Raw genomic sequence first — 23702 nt, forward strand, 5'->3', positions numbered from 1 at the left:
CTAATACAACAACAAAAATGCCCTTCTCAACTATTTCATATATGTACAAACATTGATCCAGCCTAATAGTCAATCGATCGATACAGTATTGATATTTGACATGTCCGACATCTTTTTCTCCAAGGGCACGTCCATGTAAATCCCGACGAAGCTAATGGCGGAGCGACCGGGGTAAATATTTATTTATACTCGTGTAGATTTAATCTTTGTGTAAATATTAAGCTCATTCCTGGCTAAACGATGGAACTAGCGACTAAGTTAGTGCGAGACAGAAATTGCAACACAGCAATGACGACGGCGGCACGGCGCGACCCCAACACATGGTTGAAAACGAAAACTAAAACACGTTTCGTTATGAAAAAGGGGGGAAACGGGTTGGGGAGAGTGTGAGAAGGCACTGCAAAGCCCCCGAAAGAAAAAAGCTTCGGCAGCTTGAATCGTGGTTTATATTTTTTTTCTGATTTGATGTTAGCTCACCTCGCATCAAGGGACCGATCTGAGATTCGCGTGCGCATCTAAATCATGAATAAGAGGGAAGCACTTTTTTAGGACACGACACATTTATGTTGTTGTTTAAATAATGCCATTGGTGCCAACAACGTTTTGTTCCTATGCATCAAAATTTAGTAAATCACTTTAGTCTAGCTTATTATTTCGAGCTTGATCCAGCACAAGTATCGCTTATCATTGTCAGAAAAAATGGTTCTAATGTCAGTCCACATTAAAATTTGGACTCTTAGATAATGTTCAATTGATTTGATGCCATTTAATTAATTTGGAAGAGAGAGAGAAAGATGACAGGATTCAGTTACATTCTTTATTTTTAATGTTTTACGTTCCAACTAGAATTTGGTCTGCTTCAAATTTGTACTTTATTAGTTTTTCTCGTTTTTTAATTAAACTTACTTAAATTCATTTTTATTTGGATCAATTTTTGCCTTTACAATTTTTCTACATATATAATACGTGTTTGGCTGCTTGGCCCTTCAACGTTATAATTTTTTTTAAAGAAATTATGATTAAGTTTAAATGTCATTGAGGAGGTGCTTGTTTTTTCAATTCGATAACCTAACTTCTTTATACACTAAATATTTACAATAAAAATTTGATAACCTTGTTGGGAAGAGCTCCCGGAGAGCTCCGGCCAAACGATGGACCTTAGATGATCTTATCCTGGGTGGGTTTTCATGATCATCCACAGAAACTTGTTCTGAACTCTTTGAAGTTTCCGGTGATGCGGTTTTGCGTAGCTCTCTCAGACTGATATGCCGTATTCGATCACAGACAGGATGAGATAAATTTCATACATTTCACAGAAAAACATAGTTTGAGAAGGTAAAGTAAGAAAGGAACGAGCTTATTATAGAACCTAAGATATCCAGCTAATGAAGCAGCAACGCTAGGCACCAGACCACCAAGGGTGTTTTATTATTGTTCAAGTTAATGGAAGCAAACATAAAAATTACTCATTGTGAAATGACGAGTCACTTCTGTAATCGACACTTTTTCGGTCTGATAAAAACAACAGTAGAAAATTAGTGAAATCACTGAAGGGAACATTCTCAGAAGTATCGACTAAGCGGTTGCGGTTGCACATATTAGGAAGTACTTAAACAGTAATAACTTGTCACGAAGGAGTGTTCAAATTTTCAGACATGCGTGCTGCCACGCCAACGGAAATAAGTGTGAATTGGATCCCCATGCCCGATGATGCCATATTGTTTATGTGCTAAAATTGATACCCGTTTTGTACTAAAATTTGATTGATTTCGCATGTCTAGGAAGAAGTAATATATTAGTAAACCATACTACGATTCAAGAAGCTGTGAATGAGTACTGTATCATCGACAAGAATTTAGAGATGATCAATAGCCATTCCTCGACATAAAGCGACTTTTTTGTCTTTCTCGTACAACAAAGTTGTACCGAAAGACTATCATTTCACTCCCAAAACGAACTTTTCATATAAGCCATAGAGACCCATATTGTTATATACCAATTGACTCAGCTCAACGAACTGAGCAAATGTCTGTCGGTCCGTGTGTATGTGTGTGCACAAAAGCTAAGCAAAACATTAGACAACTTTTCATACAATAAATAATCCTTAACCGATTTTCTCACAACAAGTTGCATTCGAAAGGTGGTAAGAGCCCAGTTGATCACGATCGACCGTTGCGTTCAAAAGTTATAAAGAAAATGGTACATCGAACTGTATTAGCGCCATATAAGGTTGGTGGCTTGGCTAAATGCGAGAAAGGCAGTGTCACTACTCGGTGAATTAAGTTGGGTTTGTTGTTAGGACTTTGTCGAACATATTTTAATAAAATTAAAATGGTTCATTGTTACCTGAAACCTTTTGGAATTTACATCATTATTTAGTAAATCTATTTAATCTTATTATTGGGGTCTCCAGTAGCCTTGCGAGCAAAGGCGTAGGATTGCCAATCCGGAGGTGGCGAATTCGATTCTCGGTCCGGTCTAGGATGTTTTCGGGTTGGAAACTTTCTCGACACCCTGGGCATAGTGTATCCTTTGTACTCGCCACACAAGATACATACTCATGCAATGGCGGCAGGCCAAGTTCCAGTTGGAATGTAGAGCCATTTAAGAAGAAGATTTAATCTTGGGGTTACCATTTGGACTTGCAAGCAAAGACGTAAGATTGCCAATTCTGAGATGACGAGTACGTTTTGTCTTATGCTTATTCACACGAGACACATATTCGTGCGATGACAGGCATAGACAGACTTTTTCAAAAACTGTGGAAAATCTAATATAGAACACTAAGCTGAAAAACATGCCAATTTTTCAGTTGGAATTTTGAATGAAATAGGCTGGCTCACCTCTAGTGGGTCGATCGTGTTATAGAAGCTTATTAAACGAAGCACATTGATTTCGCGTTGGATTGATTTGAAACACGGTTTTCGTCTTTGTGTCTTGAAAATAACCAGGTGACTTCCCATGAATTACATTTGCAACTAACCAACTATCCTTTCCCGTGGCGCTCGCGGAGATACAGAGGATTCCTCAATCTCTTGTAGCAATGAGTGCCGAATAATTTTAATTTTACTTATCCTAAATCAGTGTTTCTTCACTTCAACTTCACTTTCTCTGAAGTGTTTCTATTCTGTAACGATTTGGAAACTACTTTTTGTTTTCGAACAAATGCTTTCTCGGTGTCGTAGACAACCTTGTGTAGAAGACTTTCCAGATTGGTAAGCATGCTGATTAACATGAAAAGCCATCAGTACATTCAAAGTTAATTGCCTATATGTCGGGTATTAAACCGCCCGGAGTAGAAATTAAGGTCTGAGGGAAGGGTTTTCCGTTAAAAAAGCACGTGATAGCACTCTCTGAGAGAGAAAATTGTGCCAGAATGACGCTGTCAGTGTCCCCAAAATTATTTCATCATTATGCAGTTTAAAAGGAGGGAACAATGGGGAAGAAATTTATCACTCATGCAGTGGTTCGGCGAGAGAACAGCAACAGGGCCGACCAATCACGCAATGAGGAAATCAAAATAAACAAACTCCAGCGGGTTTTGGAAAATGAAAACATGAGCCGTTTCTAGAACAACATTAGAAAATATCGTGAGAGGATTTCTGTACAAGGTTTCCGCACAAGCTTTGAAAAGAATTTGGGTGATAACAGTGGTGCTGGTGTAAATAAGACAAATGAGACAAATAAGACAAATGAGACAAATGAGACAAATAAGACAAATCAGACAAAGAAGAAAAATAAAGTAAGTTCCTCTGGGAATTCCTCCGGGAATTCATCCGGGAGGTCCTTGGGGAATTCCTCCGGAAGTTCTTCCGGGAATTACTCTGGAAGTTCCTCCAGGAATTCCTCCAGAAGTCCCTCCGGGATTTCCTCCAGAAGTTCCTCCGGGAATTCCTCCGAGAAATCCTCCGGAAGTTCCTCCGGGAATTCCTCCAGAAGTTCCTCCGAGAATTCCTCCGGAAGTTCCTCCGGGAATTCTGCCGGAAGTTCCTCCGGGAATTCCGCCGGAAGTTCCTCCGGGAATTCCTCCGGAAGTTCCTCCGGGAATTTCCCCGGAAGTTCCTCCGGGAATTCCTCCGGAAGTTCCTCCAGGAATTCCTCCGGAAGTTCCTCCGGAAGTTCCTCCGGGAATTCCTCCGGAAGTTCCTCCGGGAATTCCTCCGGAAGTTCCTCCGGGAATTCCTCCGGAAGTTCCTCCGGGTTTTCCTCCGGAAGTTCCTCCGGGAATTCCTCCGGAAATTCCTCCAGGAATTCCTCCGGAAGTTCCTCCGAATTCCTCCGGAAGTTCCTCCGGAATTCCTCGGAAGTTCCTCCGGGAATTCCTCCGGAAGTTCCTCCGGGAATTCCTCCGGAAGTTCCTCCGGAATTCCTCCGGAAGTTCCTCCGGGAATTCCTCCGGAAGTTCCTCCGAATTCCTCCGGAAGTTCCTCCGAATTCCTCCGGAAGTTCCTCCGGAATTCCTCCGGAAGTTCCTCCGAATTCCTCCGGAAGTTCCTCCGGAATTCCTCCGGAAGTTCCTCCGGAATTCCTCCGGAAGTTCCTCCGGAATTCCTCCGGAAGTTCCTCCGGGAATTCCTCCGGAAGTTCCTCCGGGAATTCCTCCGGAAGTTCCTCCGGGAATTCCTCCGGAAGTTCTCCGGGAATTCCTCCGGAAGTTCCTCCGGGAATTCCTCCGGAAGTTCCTCCGGGAATTCCTCCGGAAGTTCCTCCGGGAATTCCTCCGGAAGTTCCTCCACAAGTTCCTCCGGGAATTCCTCCGGAAGTTCCTCCGGAAGTTCCTCCGGGAATTCCTCAGAATTCCTCCAGAATTTCTCCGGAAATTCTTCCGGGAATTCCTCTGGAATTTCCTCCGACGATTCCTCGTGAAGTTGCTCCAGGAAATCCTCCGCAAGTTCCTACGGGAATTCCTCCGGAAGTTCTTCCGAGAGTTCCTTCGAAATATCCTCCAGAAATTCTACCGGAAGTTCCTCCAGGAATTCCTCCGGAAGTTCCTCCAAGAATACCTCAGGAAGTTCCTCCGGGAAATTTTCCGGAGAAACTTCCGGAGGAAATTTCCCAGAGAAACTTCCGGAGAATTTCCTGGAGGAACTTCCGGAGGATTTCCTGGAGGAACTTCCGGAGGAACTTTCGGAGGAATTCCCGGAAGAATTTCCGTAAGAATTTCCGGAGAAATTCCCGGAGGAACTTCCGGAGAAATTCCCGGAAGAACTTCCGGAGAAATTCCCGGAAGAACTTCCGGAGAAATTCCCGGAAGAACTTCCGGAAGAATTGCTGGAGGAACTTCCGGAGGAATTCCTGGAGGAACTTCCGGAGAAATTCCTGGAGGAACTTCCGGACGAATTCCTGGAGGAACTTCCGGAGAAATTCCTGGAGAAACTTCCGGAGGAATTCCTGGAGGAACTTCCGGAGGAATTCTTGGAGTATCGTTTTGTCTTATTTACCATCAATTATATTGCCCCATTTCTACATTTGATTTCTATTTATTTATTTGGTATCTCCGTGTTTACAAATGGGAATACGCTTTTATCAAGTGTCACGCTACATACAAAGTTGACGGACTTTTTATTGCTCTCATCGCTCCTTTCCTGCCGTGCGCCACAAGAAAATATGATGTTGACTACTCTCCCAAAATGGTAATTTTTGTATGGAATTAGGAAAACTTGGTTGAAGTAAAAAGAGCTTCCTGCAAAATTTATTGCGGTGACATATACTTTTTATTACATCAAAATGATCGTTTAAAAATTTCAAAACTTTTGTCAGTTGGGTTTTGCGAAATTCGGTTTCTTTGTGCGTCAAATCATCGGAGAGAGGTACTGAGAAGCGAAAATTTTTGTTGTACAATAGTTTAGTATTTAGAGCTTAATTCAAATTTGGAAAATAGTTGGTCCACAAAATTTTCTAGGAACATTCCTTGATAAATTCCAAAGAGATTGTCAGTTGGGATAAGCGAAATTCGTTCCCAATTTCGAGTTATAGACATTTTAGTATGAAAATAGCGCTCTACCGCGAGAGAGCTTCCCTCAGACCTTAATTTCTGTGTCTGAAACTCGATTATGCATATGCACAACATGTGATATATTTAGTTCGGAAAAGGTATTGGAGGGTAGCCGCCCCTTCGGTGGGGTTTGGTCTCACGAAAACAGTACGCTAGACGGGTGCTTTCCCTACTAGGTTACGAAGGACCTCCGTTGTTCTCTGCAGCTTAGCAGGTACTGATGAAACCAAATTCCCAGCACCGGGCACCAGCCGAACTCTCGCAATGCATTTCAGAACTAACTCAGGACGGAGGACGACGGAGGTCCTTCGTAGCTTAGTAGGGAAAGCCCCTGTCTATCGTACTGGTTTCGTGGGATCAAACCCCACTGAAGACGGCCTTACTGTTGAGGTCGAAATACGTATCTGTCAGGATACAATAAAGTGGTGGAATTCAATGGGATTGTTTAAACTCGTCTTATGACAGGTGATATCACATGTTGTTCATATGCATAATCGAGTTTCAGACATAGTAATGAAGAGCCATGCCAACAGTCATCACGAATATTATGATCGATAATACATTCTAAGCTTTTTAGAAGAAATGAGGTCAGACTGATGGGTCTAAAACTGTTTGCTTCTTCATACGATTTGGGATAAACTCTACAGTGACTACTCTCCGGGAAATGGGAATATACCCAGTAGCAAAACTGCATACTAAAAGTTTTTTTTTCCAAAATATGTTTGAAAATATATTGTTTTTATGTACACCTGTGTTCAGAATAATAGCAGCGAAAGCTGTTTTTCATACAAAATGGTCAACTTTTACAAGCTGCAACTTTGTACCCCGATGACCGATTGAGCTGAAATTTTGGCAGTGAGCTACAAATATGATGAATTTTACACATACTACGTACCAATTTTTTCGAATGACGCGTTCAAAAATTACGCACTAGGTCAAATTGTTCAAAATAATAGCAGTTTTTGTTTTGGAAATATCAATTAAACAATTGATTGGAATGTTATCAATTTGAATTCAGGTGCTGCGAGACACTAAGTTTAAAATTTAAAGGTATGTATAGGTATGTGTAAAATTCATCATATTTGTAGTTCACTGCCAAAATTTCAGCTCAATAGGTCATCGGGGTACAAAGTTGCAGCTTGTCAAAGTTGACCATTTTGTATGAAAAACAGCTTCCGCTGCTATTATTCTGAACACAGGTGTATATGATGATAACATATAGATCCCATCCAATCCTGGAGATTTGTAAGGAGCAAAACTGTTAAGAGCATTGAATCGATTCAGTAGCTATGATTCTACGATCCTGAGCCCAAGGCCCATAACTATATGCAAAGACATCAGGAACATCCGAGGATGCTATTTCGACACATCCAGGGAAGTGTGTATCAAATACGTGCTCTAACGCTTTTTGTCAGAAGAAGTGTAGTCGCCATTTGACTTGGGAATTCGCCAACTTGGAAATCCATGGATCTCGCAAGAATTTTATTTAACCTTCAGGCCTTCCTACTCAAATTGGAAACATTTGTACAAAGGTTTTTCCAGACGGATCGTTTAGCAGATCAAAGAGCCTTCTTGTAGGCTTTTCAAGCCAATTTGAAACTTGCTGAATTGCGTCTGTTCCAGCTTCTCCTGCGCTGCTTCTTGAGTTTAGCCAATTCGGAATTCCACTATGGGGTTCTGAAACGCGAGGTCTGCAAAGTAACATTCAAATGAGCAAAGTAGATGTAGCGATGGTCAGATATAGATTCCTCAACTGACACATGCCAATTCGACAACTCGTGACTGATTCTATTGGAGTTATGTCTAATACTTCTGCTATAATAGATATCATAAAGATTGGGCGATTGCCTACGTTAAGTAAACCAAGTACGGAACTACTTAAGTATTTCATCAAGCTGTTGCCTCTCAGATAGATATCCGAGCTTGCAATGATGATGTGATGAGCATTAGCATCACTACCGCCAATTATCGGAAGGCCTTTTGAAGTGCAATATATGACAACTTGTTTGAAAGCATCCGTAGGGGACGGTTCATCATGTGGTAAATAAACCGAACAATAGACGTATTTCCTGACGGTGGTTCATATCGTATCAAGGGGACGTATCGTATCAAGAACGTCAAAGACGAAACACAGAGAACACTGTGAAAAACACATGCAGCGAATCCATATAGCTGACAATTTGATGAAAAAGTAAATAAAAACATTCTCATAATCTCACCCTTATTTAACCTCAAGTTGAGATTGAATAAGAGTAGCCGATTATTTCGGAGAAGCAAAAAGTCAATTACGCCATAGCTTCAGTAAGCGCAGTAAGGGCTCAATATTGTGAAGGATTCCTTGGTGCTTCACAGGCTCCGTTAGCGGTTAGGCTTTTATTATACCCCCCTTACCATTCATTCGTAGGCACGGACAGCATAAAGCCTCATCATACCAAGAAATAGGGGTCATGGGTATGGTGGACATTTACCACTGGAACAGGCAATGCGTAGCGTTATTTTTAGCTACACAACCGGCTGCCGACATCACACGGCTATCTAGGCTATTCGTGGAGAGAGAAGTTGACCATGAATTTACGTCAACTCTCAATGCGGCAGAACAACCGAACTACACGGATTATTACAACCGAACAAGTAGTAAGTAATCCTAAGGGGACTTACCATGCGGATTCTGTCGAATCTGAGGAGGACTTACCAAGCGGAAGTTGTCGAGGCGGAAGAGGATCAAATCAGAAAGCCCTACACGGCGTGATTTTCGGCTCACGAATCGAAGAAACTTTCCGATTTATGTTTCCATTATTCTTTTTACAATGTGTGTACTCGCCTTTTTTCAACTCATTCATCTATGAAAGCTGGTTCGGTTCCGAACGCTATTAAAACACTATTAAAACATAAAAACATTCTCAAGGACGTGGCCAAGACAGGACAGAGAGTCGAGTCTACATTGATATATGATGATCCCATATAATGAATCGATTTTTCCCATCAAAATTTCACGCTCGTTGAGCATCCACTTCGACTTGATCTTGCAGAATTTTTTATAGTAGCTTCTGGGAGCAAAAAACTTTATTTTCAGGGGGGTATGGTTTTGTTTTTTTTTTTTCATGTAAGAGTGGGCCACCTTAGTGGTCATGCTATGCTATGCTAACATATTACCCGAGCAGCATACAAGTTGCACATCGGTCACAGTAGCTTATATGTGACCAGATTAAGTCACAATTAGGTTGCTGCAACCAGTTTCACTTGACTTGTTGGGTAAGGGTCTTGAGTAACTGTACTGATCGACAAGGGGGTGGCGACACTGAAAAGGTTGGGAACCACTGCACTACACTGTTGAATTCTTAAGCTTGGATTAATTCTGTCAATACTAACCATTTTGTGAGATGAAACTGAAAAATAGTTAATTTTCGTCCAAAATTGTCAATGTTCGCTCCAAAAACAAACTTTTTAAAGAGCTGTTTAGCTCTCAACGTACTCGCAAGTCCCCGGCGGCGGATCTATCCTACTCCGACGGAGAGTCCCCTGGGGCGGCGTAGGCTCCCCGATACCGACGACCCGCATTACATTACCAACACTACTTTTTCAAGTGGTTAACATATTCATAGATCAGTCCAAGTCCTACGCACTTTCACACTTCAACGGGTGACCGGACGAGTGCCGAGCTTGGACCGAAGATTCTGGGTGGAAATAGCTACCGGTTCAATGGTGCCCCGACATCCCGAAAGCGGTGCATTCGCACGCTACGATCTACTCAACTGGTCCCGGCGGTGGACTTAGCCTACTCCGATAACCGATTTTTGTAAACCTTGAGCCATTTACAGGGCTGGTAGCGACCGAAGCCACTCAAAAAAGTGACTTTAGTGACCAAAGCTGACGAAAAAAGGGACCAAATAGTGACTTTCAGTTGCAGAAAAAGTGACCAAATAGTGACTTCCGATTTTAGTTGCAAGTTCGATGAGACGAAATCCAGCGTTTTTGGGTCGAAGGAGAATAATTTTTCCGTAATTTGTGGCGGAAAACATCTTTCACTCACCAATATTTTTTCTTACAACAAAGTCAGAATAGAAAAGAAAATCGTACACGCTAACTTTTATCTACTCAGTGATACTAATAAAATTGTATTTCTCTCTTTTAACCCGACGGAAATTTTACTCAATATCAGTCCAAAACAGGACTACTCAAAACTATGAGTAGTCTTGCAAGCAAATATTTTTTTAAGCCACTGGAAGTGAACGAAATATGGCTATCACTCATAACACCTGTTTTTCTTTCCCGAAAATTATTTCTCGGCGAAAATCTGCGTGCATGAGCATTCTTTTCTCTTGAGAATGAGTGAAAATTACGATCATTGGATTAACTGAACAACTACTTTAGAAAGATGCAGAGAATTCTACGATTTGTCACTGGTGCCACGGAAGTTTTTGGAATTTTTGGTGCGACAGGAATAACAGTACGGATCGTTCTGGTAGAAAACGAAACAAAAATTATGAAGATTCATGCACAACGAGCCTGGGATTGAACGCTCGACCTCCTGCTTGTAATGAAGACCATGCTCTCTGAATTTCTTATTATTTTCCCTACAAAAAACGCAGATTTTCCGACTTGCTGTGCGTATTCATGACCGATTTTTGCTATAGAATTCGACAGCGCATGCAATCTTCAGAGACTTCCCAAGCAACCAGAAGTTCAGATTTTACTTAATTGGTAAGATTTTACTAATTGGTTCACTATGGTTCACATCAAGTTCCAAGCATCCTTAACGGAACTTTAAAGTTCACTTTTACGCTCCCATCATACGAAAAATTACTTAAAATGAGAGCTGATTAAGCCAAAATAGCCCTTCTTATCCGAACTTCTGGTGGCTTGGGTTGATCTCCATTCTATGATAACCAATTACAAAAAAAAATGTGAACAAATTATGGCTGAAAACATTGTAATTCCTACATGGTTCAATTCAACCAGAGGAAAAAAAATTCTAACTGCCAGAGGCAATTGAAATGTATTAATAATAACTAAAAATATGACATACCAAATAAGGATGATAGTGTTAAGAAAACACGGAACACCTAGTCTAAGAGATGAATGCATGTATTAGATAATTAGCAAATAAAATTGGTTAAAAAAAAAAGAACAAATTATTTTTTCTTGAATTGTTAAGTCAAGTTTTTATATGGGATCAAGTCTCCTCAAATTGAGGCAACAACTCAAAATCCTGAAATTGAGGTGGAATGTTGGCATTTTTATCAATGAAGATCATTCAGCATATTTATGGATTTGTGCTGTGAAATGATAGCATATGGTCATTATTGGGAGAAGTTGTTCAAATTTTGCGTGGCCAATAAAACATCTTTAGGAGGAACAAAACACAGTAAATACCCAAGTAACCAACAGTTCCTTATGGAGTACGTTTTTCGCTTAAGCAACTCTGTGAAACTGATTAAGCGAAAAGCGTACTCTTAAAGGAACTTTTGGTTACTTGGGTAAGGTTGTCAATCAAAAAAATAGCTCGCCATAAAACGATGATCTGCCTAGAGGAGCTATTATAAACATACGGTATAACAATACTCAGGGTGTCTACTCATCTGTAAAAACAAAATTCCCTGATTTTTCCAGGTTTTTTCCAGGTGTTTTACATTAATTTCCAGGTAAAAACAAACGTGCCATATATAGATTTTAGCAGCAAAATAATTAACTCAAAAAAGTAAATATTGTGAAAAAAAGTTTTTTAAAGAATTTTTTGGTGGCCTCACAAAAACAATGTTGTAATTTACTTAAGAAATTTCTCCAGCAGTTCCTTTGCAAGTTTACGCAGAAATTGCTTCAGCCATTCAATCAAAATTCCTTCAGGAATCCCATAGGAGATTCCTCCAGGTATTCCTTTGAAAATTTCTCCATAGATTCCATCGGAAAATCCTCCGGATTTTGAGAATTGCTTCAGAACTTCCTCCAGGATTTAATTTCTTTGTTAAAACTCAAGATAACATCTCAAGGAATTGTTCCGGAAATTCCTTAAGAGATGCATTTGACGATTACATTTTTTATGAATTCCTTTAGGCGTTTGTTCGTAAAACACCTTCAACTACCTACTGGTGAAATGCCAATAAGAGCAGCGAATTAAATGGCTGGCGAAGTTTCAGAACGATCATTTTCCAAGATCTGTAAGGTACACCGGGGCAAGTTGAAATGCGGGGTAAGTTGAAACGGAAGTTGTAATTCAGATAGGAAACGACCGAATGCCCTCATAATTTTTTTTCAACAATCTACTCGCCTTAACGCTCCTTCTGACTGCCATTCCCGAAAGATTGCAGCTTTCAAAAACAATCCCTGCCATTGTTTATTGCAAAATCCAAACCAACTATTTGACATGCCAATGAAACAGGTCTCAAAACGATGTTTGGAAGAGTTTTTTCTTCAAATTTTCACGGTAGGTAATCAATCAATGTTGAATAAGCATAATGATTATGAAAAACCGATGAAAGATTCGTTTTTATTTTTGTTTTTTGGTTGTTTGATATTGCTCTCTATGTTCAACTCATCGGGGCAAATAGAAATGCGTGGTGCGGGGCAAGTTGAAACAACGAATCAAAGCGTCACCCTCGCAATTAAAAGTATTTTTTTTCCAGAATCCAACATGGTCCGTAAATACATACATTAGAAAAACATAAATTTATAGAAACATGCAAACTTCTAAACATAAATTTAATAAATTTCCGACCAGTACGTCATGAATGCACCCCTCCTACAATCTCCACTAGGATGAAAAGTGGTCATGTTTAAACGGCAGTTTTGAGATTCTTAATCTACTGAGCACTGACTGTCAGAAAAATAAAACATAGAGTATGTAAACATTTCGTTAACTCCACCTTTCACTTCCCCAGCTGCCTATTTCTCTAATCGAAGAGTTTATGAGAGATATGATGGCTGGTTAATTAATGTGCATTTATGTTAATTAATCAACTGAATCAAATAATGAAGCATCCTGAATAGTAATCCGAGTGGTCACCAGTAGGTGGAAATTAATTTGATAAATTTTCAGCGTGGTGCGTTCTCCAGAATTTGGTCTCTGAAAATACGCTTGTGGCTTTGTTGTACACTGCCCTAATTCGCATAGGAGTCGCATGTCATTCTCGCCGACTTGAATAATTTCCCGTTGAATTTATCAAACTTGTTTTACATGGAGAAATACAAAAAAAAATTAATAAATTGAAAAAAAAATGGTATCTTTCCAAAAAATTTACATTATATTCTTTATCCGTGTTAATTGTCCCACAATTAAATGGACCATACTTAAGTTTATTTTTTTGTGTAAAAGAAAACCTATCAAAATCTGGAATCTGATTTTTATGAGAGTAAATATCAAGATGAGACAACAAAAGTGGGATTTGTTTTCCAATTTCTAGAACAAAGCCTACTATTTTATCAGTTTTTCTTAAACAGGAGACAATTTTAAGCTATTTACTGAATGAAAATCAACATCGTCAAAAACTTACATGGGACTCTTATGCGAATCCTGGCAGTATTATAGTCACCTTTACAACCTCGTGCTTCTTGAGTCTCACTGAGTACATACATTTGGTTATTAATACGGCAAAATTAGCTTACGCCTGAATATAACGCAGTGTTTCAACTTGCCCCGATTCGCGGGGCAAGTTGAAACGATGCATATAAAAAACAATTTAAATATAAAAAAAATATATAAAAAAATTGATAAGGTTGCTTATTTTTTAAGTATAATATTTGGCCCGAACTAGCAAACACCGCAAACGGATTCAAAATATATCAAAGGGTGATTTTTTTACAGCACTTCAAATTTCAACTTTGAAAAAACCGTTTCAACTTGCCCCGGTGTACCTTAATTTCATTTCTGCCATGAACAAAGCATCATCAGATGGATACATAAAGCTTTATAAAAAAAATCTTGGTTTCAATAGTTTCAAAATAGTTGAAAATAGTGACTTTTTGCGAGAAAAAGTGACTTTAGTGACTTGAAGTCGAAAAAAGAGACTTTTTAGTGACTAGCCCGAAAAAAGTGACCAAGTCACTAAAAAGTGACCCGCTACCAGGCCTGCATTTAGCTCCCACCTCGGTCGCGATCGCAAATGACTCTGATAGTCCCAATGGCGGGCCTACCCTACTCCAAAGAGGTATTTCCCGACAGTGGAAGCTCTCACGTAACCGGCGTTCCCATTTTTTAATATCGACATCTATCTTCCGCGGTGGTGTACTCATGGTCCGCTTTCCACAATGATGGCCTGCTGCTGTTCCGTGCGCCCACCTCGTTGTAGGATGTTGGGTATCCTGGTCGTCACTCTTGCGACAACACTCCAGTATTCTGCGTTCTAGCTTATTTTTTGACAATGTTATCGTCGGTAGTGTCCATTCCGTCCACCAACATCGCACTCCTCTCCGTTTCGAACCGGGTATGTGACGTGAACAGCATATGCTCAGCCGATTCTGTCACGTTTGGGCATTGTATAGAGCCGGGGAAGCCGCATGTCCGTACCTGCGCAGGTACAATCTGAAGCATCCGTGGCCTGTTGAAAACTGGGTAAAGCCAGAGTTCAGCACTCCATGAGGTCTGCTAATCTAGGCCGACACACTTGGGCCGCCCGACCTTAGTCAATTTGTCCCTCTCCTTCTGATGGCTGGGTCATCTAAAAGCAAATTATAGTCGTTCCATACTCTTCCGACCATCACTCATAAGTATTAACAAGAATAGTAAGAACTAGAGCACAGTGTGGTAGATCTTACTCCGTAATGCAACACGAAGAGTGTCTACCCAGCATTACAGGCTCCGTTAACTGCCTGGCTAATTGTTTCACCCCCCAGGCCATTCATCCCATCAGCACGGGTCGCCTGACACCTTGGGATTCGGGGTTAGGGACGTCATATCGTCAGCTTCAGTGTTGTACCGAGCCTGGCGATATGACCGGATTTACACCGTTACGCACTACTTCTGAGTATCCATATACCAGCGTAACGAGAATTCTGATGGCTTAGCAGCGCCTTTCTTCACCACCAGTTTGATAGGCAAGCATCATGCCCGCGAGTACATATGCCACCTCGCGAGATACGGTGCGATATGCGCTGATGATTCTCAGGCAAATCATTCTGTGAGTGCTCTACAGCTTTCGAGCGTTAGTCACATTATACCGTCTTATTCAATTCAACTAAAAACAGAAATTATACCGTTTCTGCCTATACTTCTATCTATAAATTCTATAAAGTCAAATGGACTCGTTCGAAAACAATCAATCTTATTTCAAAAATTGGCAAATCAAGGTGCATCCGTGCAAAACTTTTCCATCATAGTCCACATTTCTTGTTTGCAATTGCGGCAAAGGATTCCCCGTCTCTCGGTGGTCAAACGCTTGCGCTTGCTAGGAACATTTCTCTCCCTATTCGCCTTTCAGGAGTAGCAAGTTGCAACCACGGAAAAGGAATGATTACAATAAAACATAACATTTCTGAGAACATCGCAGAACAGCTTAGCAATAGTTTAGGATATATTTCAAGATTCTAGGCCGGTGAAGAAATTTGCCCATGAAACAAACAGAAAACGAGCTGCATTACATAGTCGCTAGCTCCAGTAAGAAATTCGCCAAAACAATCTTGCCTTCACACGCAAAACTAATGAAGATCTCCCCTTCATTGTTCATCATTGAAAAGTAATCGCCCATTTCAATACACTAACGAACGTAACAGCAGCCCAAGAGAAACAAGTTTCCATGACAAGTATGCATCATTCTTGAGACTGCAAAGTGAAGGTATAACAGTACCCAACCCCTTTGAACGATAACATCATTAACACCGCGAAGCGAAAAACGAGCAGGAACTCGAAAAAACAAAAGGTGTAATGTTCCCAAGCTGTGGCTGCTTGCTGCTGCTACTACCGCCGATGTCGCATTTGTCGGTATGCAATCTGTTTCTGCATAGGGTAGATGATTCAAAAACTACTGACTATTTATAGGAATCTGTAATATAGGAAGCAGTTAAAGCGAAGAATATTATGCTAGTTCAATAAAAAAAAATGTAATTTCACTACAATTGATTGCTCTACAATGTATAATTGTCATAATAATAATTCATCATAAGACATCTTTAGTTGTATAAATCAAATTTGTTTGTAATTATTTATTTGAAGAAATAACATTTAAAGCTTCTACCATTGAAGCATTTACCCTGGTAATATTCGAGTCATATTTTATGCACTGTCTACCGAAAATGGTAACACAAACCGGTCTACGGCCGAAAGAAGTCGCTGACAATGCAGCAATGCATTGCGAGGAAATGTCTTCATAATCGATCACGATGAAGAAGAGAAACACACGCTTGGGTGAGCTGTGGCTGACGCAGTTGGTTATAAAGTTACGTGTTTGCAGAAAAAAAACTCCTAGGTATCACTTGTATTGAAATCTGCAAGCCGTTATCGATCAGTCGAATGGGACGACGAAGCCCATAAAGCGCAACCCAAGATCAGCAATAAATGACGGCCCAGATCGAAGGTTAAGGTGTTGGGGTGGAGCATCCGATTTTCGTCACAGGATTTAAAATGTCGCCTGAACACTCAAAGTTACTGATGAGACAATGGATTTTAGATTTTTAGAATGCTGTTTCATTCGAACGAATATTTAAGATATTCTAAATGTATTCATTTGACATATGTTTGTTTCTGATTGAGGTAAGCTGCAGCTGAAGATGGGTTAGGCTCTAGACAACAATTTTCAAGGTCATAGATGCAATATCAATCAGAATAACTAAGAATTTGACAGTTTTCAAGTTACTGTGCCGGAACGACCTCGATGTCACCGAAGTAGTCCTTCTCTCTATATGCGATTTTCGCTTGCTGCGGTACCGACCGACACAGAAGTAGCGTGATTGTATGCACACAGCTAAACATATTTATATTTTCGAAAGGAATTCGAGAGAGGATGTTCGAAGGCGTGATAACCTCTCGGGTGACCCCTTTCCTATGACCACGACCGGTGGCTGCTACATCTGATCGCGCTGCGGCGATAACTTCGGGACTTCGAGGTGTTTATGTTTGTTTTACATTTTGCCACATCAACCACAAAACATGCTGCTGATGCGGCTGCCGATCGGTTATCAAACAACAGTCAGGGCTTTCCTCTATCGCACTGCCCCGGTTGGTTGGGTTCGCTTGCAAGCAAGGAGTATTAGCCTTAAGGATGCATGCCGTGCCACTGCTGATGTTGTTCCACAATCTCCTCGTGCCGCGTGATGGCCTGGTGAATGCAATGTCATGCTACTCATATACACACACACATCAGTCAACACACCTAGCGGTCCTATGCGAATGGGAAAGTAAACAAACAATAACCGGAGAATGGGACGAAAATCCCGAGAATCGAACCGCACTTTGCAAACAATTACCCCCTCCATCTGGTAGATACCGGTTCAACGTGGAGCCAATATCAGCGCGTCTGACGTGGATGGCTGTTAGGTTGGTTCAAAATAATAAATGGAATTACTCGTAATAAACATTGCACGCCAGCGTATATCGCTTTAGTGAGAGAAGCATTTAGCTACGGAACCAGATTGTTTTTAAATAGATCAATTATTTACAGTTTAATGATTAACTATGATATATTTTCATATATCAGACTCATATCGATCAGGTGGAAGATGACTTGCGGACCCTCCGTAGACTGCGTGGTTGGCGACGTGTAGCCATGGACCGAGCCGAATGGAGAAGACTCTTATATACCGCACAGGCCACTTCGGCCTTAGTCTGAATAAATAAAATAATAATATTTTCATATTGTTTCAGTTTTGCAAAATACATTTGGAAGACAAATAAGTTGAACAACGCATTTAAATCAAACACAATATCCAAAACGTGGCTATGATAAAACGTTTCATTCTCGTTCATTTGCCGTTGCTCGTCTCCGTATGTGTAAATCTGAGCGAGCGTCTGTTCTCCATATTAAGAGCGACTCAACAGCGTATGTTTCCCATGATCATCGTTTGAGTGTCAACGAGGGACTCTCCGCAAAACGGTGCACATTGTTCTACATCGTGTCAACATCGAAGGGGTAGTCTTAAGTTTTGCTTTGTTTTGTCTCTGTCTGCTCCGTAGAGCTCAGTTGCTCTGGCTATCTGGAAGATGCTCTCAGTCGAACCATACCTCTAGCACGACGACAAGCCACATTGCTCCTGACGCCAAATGACCAAATGAGCAGCTGAAATTCCTTGATAATGATGATTTTCCAATTCCCGAATCCTAATCCCCTTCCATTCTTACATTGTATACCTAACCTCGAATCACCAAGAGTAACGTTGGCTTCTCTTCTCTCAGAAAAATATATTAAGCTCTTTTAGTGGAATGTATTAAACCGTCTAAGACGAATTAAGTACTGTCCATTTAATTCCACCAGTTAATTTTCGTTATCTTTGCAGATACGTATTTCGACCACAACTGTGTGGTCGTCTTCAGTGTCTTGTAAGTCGAGTCAAGTACAAGACACTGAAGACGACCACACAGTTGTGGTCGAAATACGTGTCTGCAAAGATAACGAAAATTAACTGGTGGAATTAAATGGACAGTACTTAATTCGTCTTAGACGGTTCTCTTCTCTTTTAACTGATTTTATAAAATAAGATTTTGATGTAAACATCATAATAATCACTGGCTCCGTTAAGTGTTACACACGCCTGAGCCTATCAAATAAACGAATTGAAAAAAGAAGACAATTTTTTTGAACCTGACGTAGGTAGCGCAGTCCTAGTAAGGTAGCCCGTCGAAGATTCTACAGTTACCAAGAAAGGCAAAGGTAAAGCAAACGGATATGTTGAACAGCAACAGATCCAGTAACAAACAAAGTACAACAATTGGGAAGTCGGACCATGGATCGTGCAAACTTTGAATTAAACCCGCATGTGTTGGGCCCCTGGCCCTGGTTCGTGCGCAGATGCTCTTCAGGAAATATGTTAGCCCAAAATCGGAATGGTGGATCCCATCGCATAAAATTTATTCAAGTGCCACATCTATTTGCTATACTGCCGCTAACCGCAAGTCGAGCACATCTGTTTATGGGGCTCCATATACAGATGTGCTCGACTTGCGGTTAGCGGCAGTATATCTGCGGCGACAGAACAGAACATGGCATTGGCTTCATGATGACGAGAAGCAGATGAAGCAGCGGTATAACGTAACTTCATATTTTCAACGATCAAAAATTCAAAAAATTTGAAATGTCTTCAACTTAAATGTAGAAGAAAAATATCAGAATGGATTCGACTAATCAAGGTCTACTTATTCCATACTTTTTTACGCATAAAATCAATAAATATGATTTTGATTATGGGGCCCTCCTTAGCTGTGCGGTAAGACGCGCGGCTACAAAGCAATACCATGCTGAGGGTGGCTGGGTTCGATTCCCGGTGCCGGTCTAGGCAATTTTCGGATTGGAAATTGTCTCGACTTCCCTGGGTATAAAAGTATCATCGTGTTAGCCTCATGATATACGAATGCAAAAATGGTAAACTGGCTTAGAAACCTCGCAGTTAATAACTGTGGAAGTGCTTAATGAACACTAAGCTGCGAGGCGGCTCTGTCCCAGTGTGGGGATGTAATGCCAATAAGAAGAAGAAGATGATTTTGATGAACAGGTTGCAATCAAAACCATTTTAAAATCCAAATCAAACCCAATCCAAATCCAACCAAAATTTGATAGAAAACCAATTCAAATCGAATCCAACCGAAATGCAATCCAAATCTTATCCAAACTCAATTCAAATCTTATCAAAAACCATTCAAAATCTAATCCAAATCCAACCCAAATCGTATCCAAACCCAACCCAAATAAAAATACCCTAATTTATCCCCAAGTGGTGGTTATGCCTTTCTGCTTACTCGATTCAATATGTTGAATTCGAATGTTGTAAATGTAGTGCTGATTGCCTACATTGGCGGTTAAAAGATTTGATGCAACTCTACCACGTTGCTTAAAAATTACTCAACAATTAAGTATTTTTTAAGCAATTAATATGAGAGTAATGGGTTGCACCACGGAAAATGCAATCACAATCTAATCCAAATCCAATCCTAATTCAATCTAAATCCAATCCAAATCCAAATCCATTCCAAATCCTCTCCAAATCCAATACAAATCATATCCAAATTCAAATCAAATCTAAATCCTATCCAAATCCAAATCCTATCAAAATCCAATCCAAATTCAATCCAAATCCTATAAAAATCCAATTTAAATCTGGTCCACATCCAATGGAAATCCAGTTCAAATCCAATCCAAATCCAATCCAAATTTTAACGAAATCCAATCCAAATCCAAATCCAATCCAAATCCTATCCAAATCCAATTTAAATCTGGTCCAAATCCAATGAAAATGCAATTAAAATCCAATCCAAATCCAATTAAAATCCTATCCAAATCCTATACAAATCCAATTTAAATCTGGTCCAAATCCAATGAAAATCCAATCCAAATCCACTCCAAATCCAATTTAAATCTGGTCCGAATCCAATGAAAATCCAATCCAAATCCGCCCCAAATCCAATTTAGATTTGGTCCAAATCAAATAAAAATCCAATCCAAATCCAATCAAAATCTACCCCTGGTCCAAACCCAACGAAAATGCAATCACAATCCAATCCAAATTCAATCCAAAATCTATCAAAATCCAATCCAAATCCGATCCAAATTCAAATCCAATCTAAATCCTATCCAAATCCAATTTAAATCTGGTCCAAATCCAACGAAAATGCAATCAAAATCCAATCCAAATCGAATCCAAATTCTATCAAAATCCAATCCAAATCCAATCCAAATCTTCTCCAAATCCAATACAAATCCTATCCAAATCCAAATCAAATCTGAATCCTATCCAAATCCAATCCAAATTCAATCCAAATCCTATAAAAATCCAATTTAAATCTGGTCCACATCCAATGGAAATCCAGTTCAATTTCAATCCAAATCCAATCCAAATTTTAACGAAATCCAATCCAAATCCAAATCCGATCCAAATCCAATTCCAATCCAAATCCTATCCAAATCCAATTTAAATCTGGTCCAAATCCAATGAAAATGCAATTAAAATCCAATCCAAATCTTATACAAATCCAATTTAAATCTGGTCCAAATCCAATGAAAATCCAATCCAAATCCTATCCAAATCCAATTTAAATCTGGTCCAAATCCAATGAAAATCCAATCCAAATCCGCCCCAAATCCAATTTAGATTTGGTCCAAATCAAATAAAAATCCAATCCAAATCCAATCAAAATCCACCCCTGGTCCAAATCCAACGAAAATGCAATCACAATCCAATCCAAATTCAATCCAAAATCTATCAAAATCCAATCCAAATCCGATCCAAATTCAAATCCAATCTAAATCCTATCCAAATCCAATTTAAATCTGGTCCAAACCCAACGAAAATGCAATCACAATCCAATCCAAATTCAATCCAAAATCTATCAAAATCCAATCCAAATCCGATCCAAATTCAAATCCAATCTAAATCCTATCCAAATCCAATTTAAATCTGGTCCAAATCCAGTGAAAATACAATCAAAATCCAAATTCAGTCCAAACCCTATCCAAATCCAATCCAGATCCAATCCAAATCCAATCCAAGTTCTATCCAAATCCCATCCAAATCCAATGAAAATCCAATCCAAATTCTATCCAAATCCAATTTAAATCTGGTCCAAATCCAATCCAAATCCAAATCCTATCCAAATCCAATCCAAATCGTATTCAAATCCAATCCAAATCCAATTCAAATCCAAATGAAATCCAAATCCAATCCAAATCCTATCCAAATCCAATTTAAATCTGGTCCAAATCCAATCCAAATCCTATCCAAATCCACCCCAAATCCAATTTAAATCTGGTCCAAATCCAATGAAAATGCAATTACAATTCAATCCAAATCCAATCCAAATCCTATCAAAATCCAATTCAAATTCAATCCAATCTAAATCCAATCCAAATCCTATCCAATTCCAATCCAAATCCTATCCAAATCTAATTTAAATCTGGTCCAAATCCAATGAAAATGCAATCAAAATCCAATCCAAATCTAATCCAAATCCAATCCAATTCAATCCAAATCCAATCCAAATCAAATCTAAATCCAAATCCAATTCAAATCCAATCCAAATCCAATTTAAATCTGGTCCAAATCCAATAAAAATGCAATCCAAATCCAAATCCAAATCCAATCCAAAGCCAATCCAAATCCTATCCAAATCCAATCCAAATTCAATCCAAATCCAGTCCGATCCAAATCCAAATCCAATCCAAATCCTATCCAAATCCAATTTAAATCTGGTCCAAATCCAATGAAAATGCAATCAAAATCCAATCCAAATCTAATCCAAATTCAATCCAATCCAAATTCTATCCAAATCCAATACAAATCCTATCCAAATCCTATCCAAATCCAATCCAAATCCAAATCCAATCCAAATCCAAATCCTATCAAAATCCAATCCAAATCTTATCCAAATCCTATCCAAATCCAATCCAAATCTTATCCAAATCCTATCCAAATCCAATCCAAATCTTATCCAAATCCTATCCAAATCCAATTCAAATCCAAATGAAATCCAAATCCAATCCAAATCCTATCCAAATCCAATTTAAATCTGGTCCAAATCCAATGAAAATGCAATCACAATCCTATCAAAATCCATTCCAAATCCAATCCAAATCCTATCCAATTCCAATCCAATCCAAATCCGATCCAAATCCAATTCCAATCCAAATCTAATTTAAATCTGGTCCAAATCCAATGAAAATGCAATCAAAATCCAATCCAAATCTAATCCAAATCCAATCAAATTCAATCCAAATCCAAATTCAATCCAAATCAAATCTAAATCCGGATCCAAGTCAAATCCAATCCAAATCCAATTTAAATCTGGTCCAAATCCAATAAAAATGCAATCCAAATACAATTCATATCCAATCCAAATCTATTCCAATCCAATCCAAATCCAATCTAAATCCAATCCAAATTTAATCCAAATCCAGTCCGATCCAAATCCAAATCCAATCCAAATCCAATTTAAATTTGGTCCAAATCCAATGAAAATCCATCAAAATCCAATCCAAATCTAATCCAAATTCAATCCAATCCAAATTCTATCCAAATCCATTCCAAATCCTATCCAAATCCAATCCAAATCCTATCCAAATCCAATTTAAATCTGATTCAAATTCAAAGAAAATGCAATCAAAATCCAATCCATATCCAATACAAATCCAATCCAAATCTATTCCGAATTGAATCCAAATCTATTCCGAATTAAATCCAAATCTATTCCGAATTTAATCCAAAACCACCCAAAATCCAATCCAAATCAAATCCAAATCGAATCCAAAACCACGCCAAATCTAATCCAAATCTACTCCAACATCCAATCCAATCCTTTAAATAAAACTTCAAATCCGAAAACAAAACAGATGTAATCCAAATCCAACTCCAAAACCGAAAACATAACAAATCGAATCCAAATCCAATCCAGACCAAACTAAATCCAAATCCAATTCAAATCTCATCAAAATCCAACCAAAATCCTATCCAAAACTAATCCAAATCTACTTCAAATCTAATCCAAATTCAATCTACACTCAATCCAAATCAAATTCAAGTGCATATCAAATCCACCCTAAATCCAATCTGAACCAAACCGAAATCGAATCAAAATACTACC

The 23702-nt window shown here is 39.3% G+C and overlaps 1 protein-coding gene across 6 annotated transcripts in view; it reads right to left on the bottom strand.

Moving 5' to 3' along the window:
- The window catches only part of LOC134223746 (AT-rich interactive domain-containing protein 1B), a 325354-nt gene that overhangs the window by 214748 nt on the left and 86904 nt on the right, over positions 1-23702 (bottom strand). The window lies entirely within an intron of this gene.

Source organism: Armigeres subalbatus, chromosome 3 (assembly GCF_024139115.2).
Source record: "Armigeres subalbatus isolate Guangzhou_Male chromosome 3, GZ_Asu_2, whole genome shotgun sequence".
NCBI lineage: Eukaryota > Metazoa > Arthropoda > Insecta > Diptera > Culicidae > Armigeres > Armigeres subalbatus.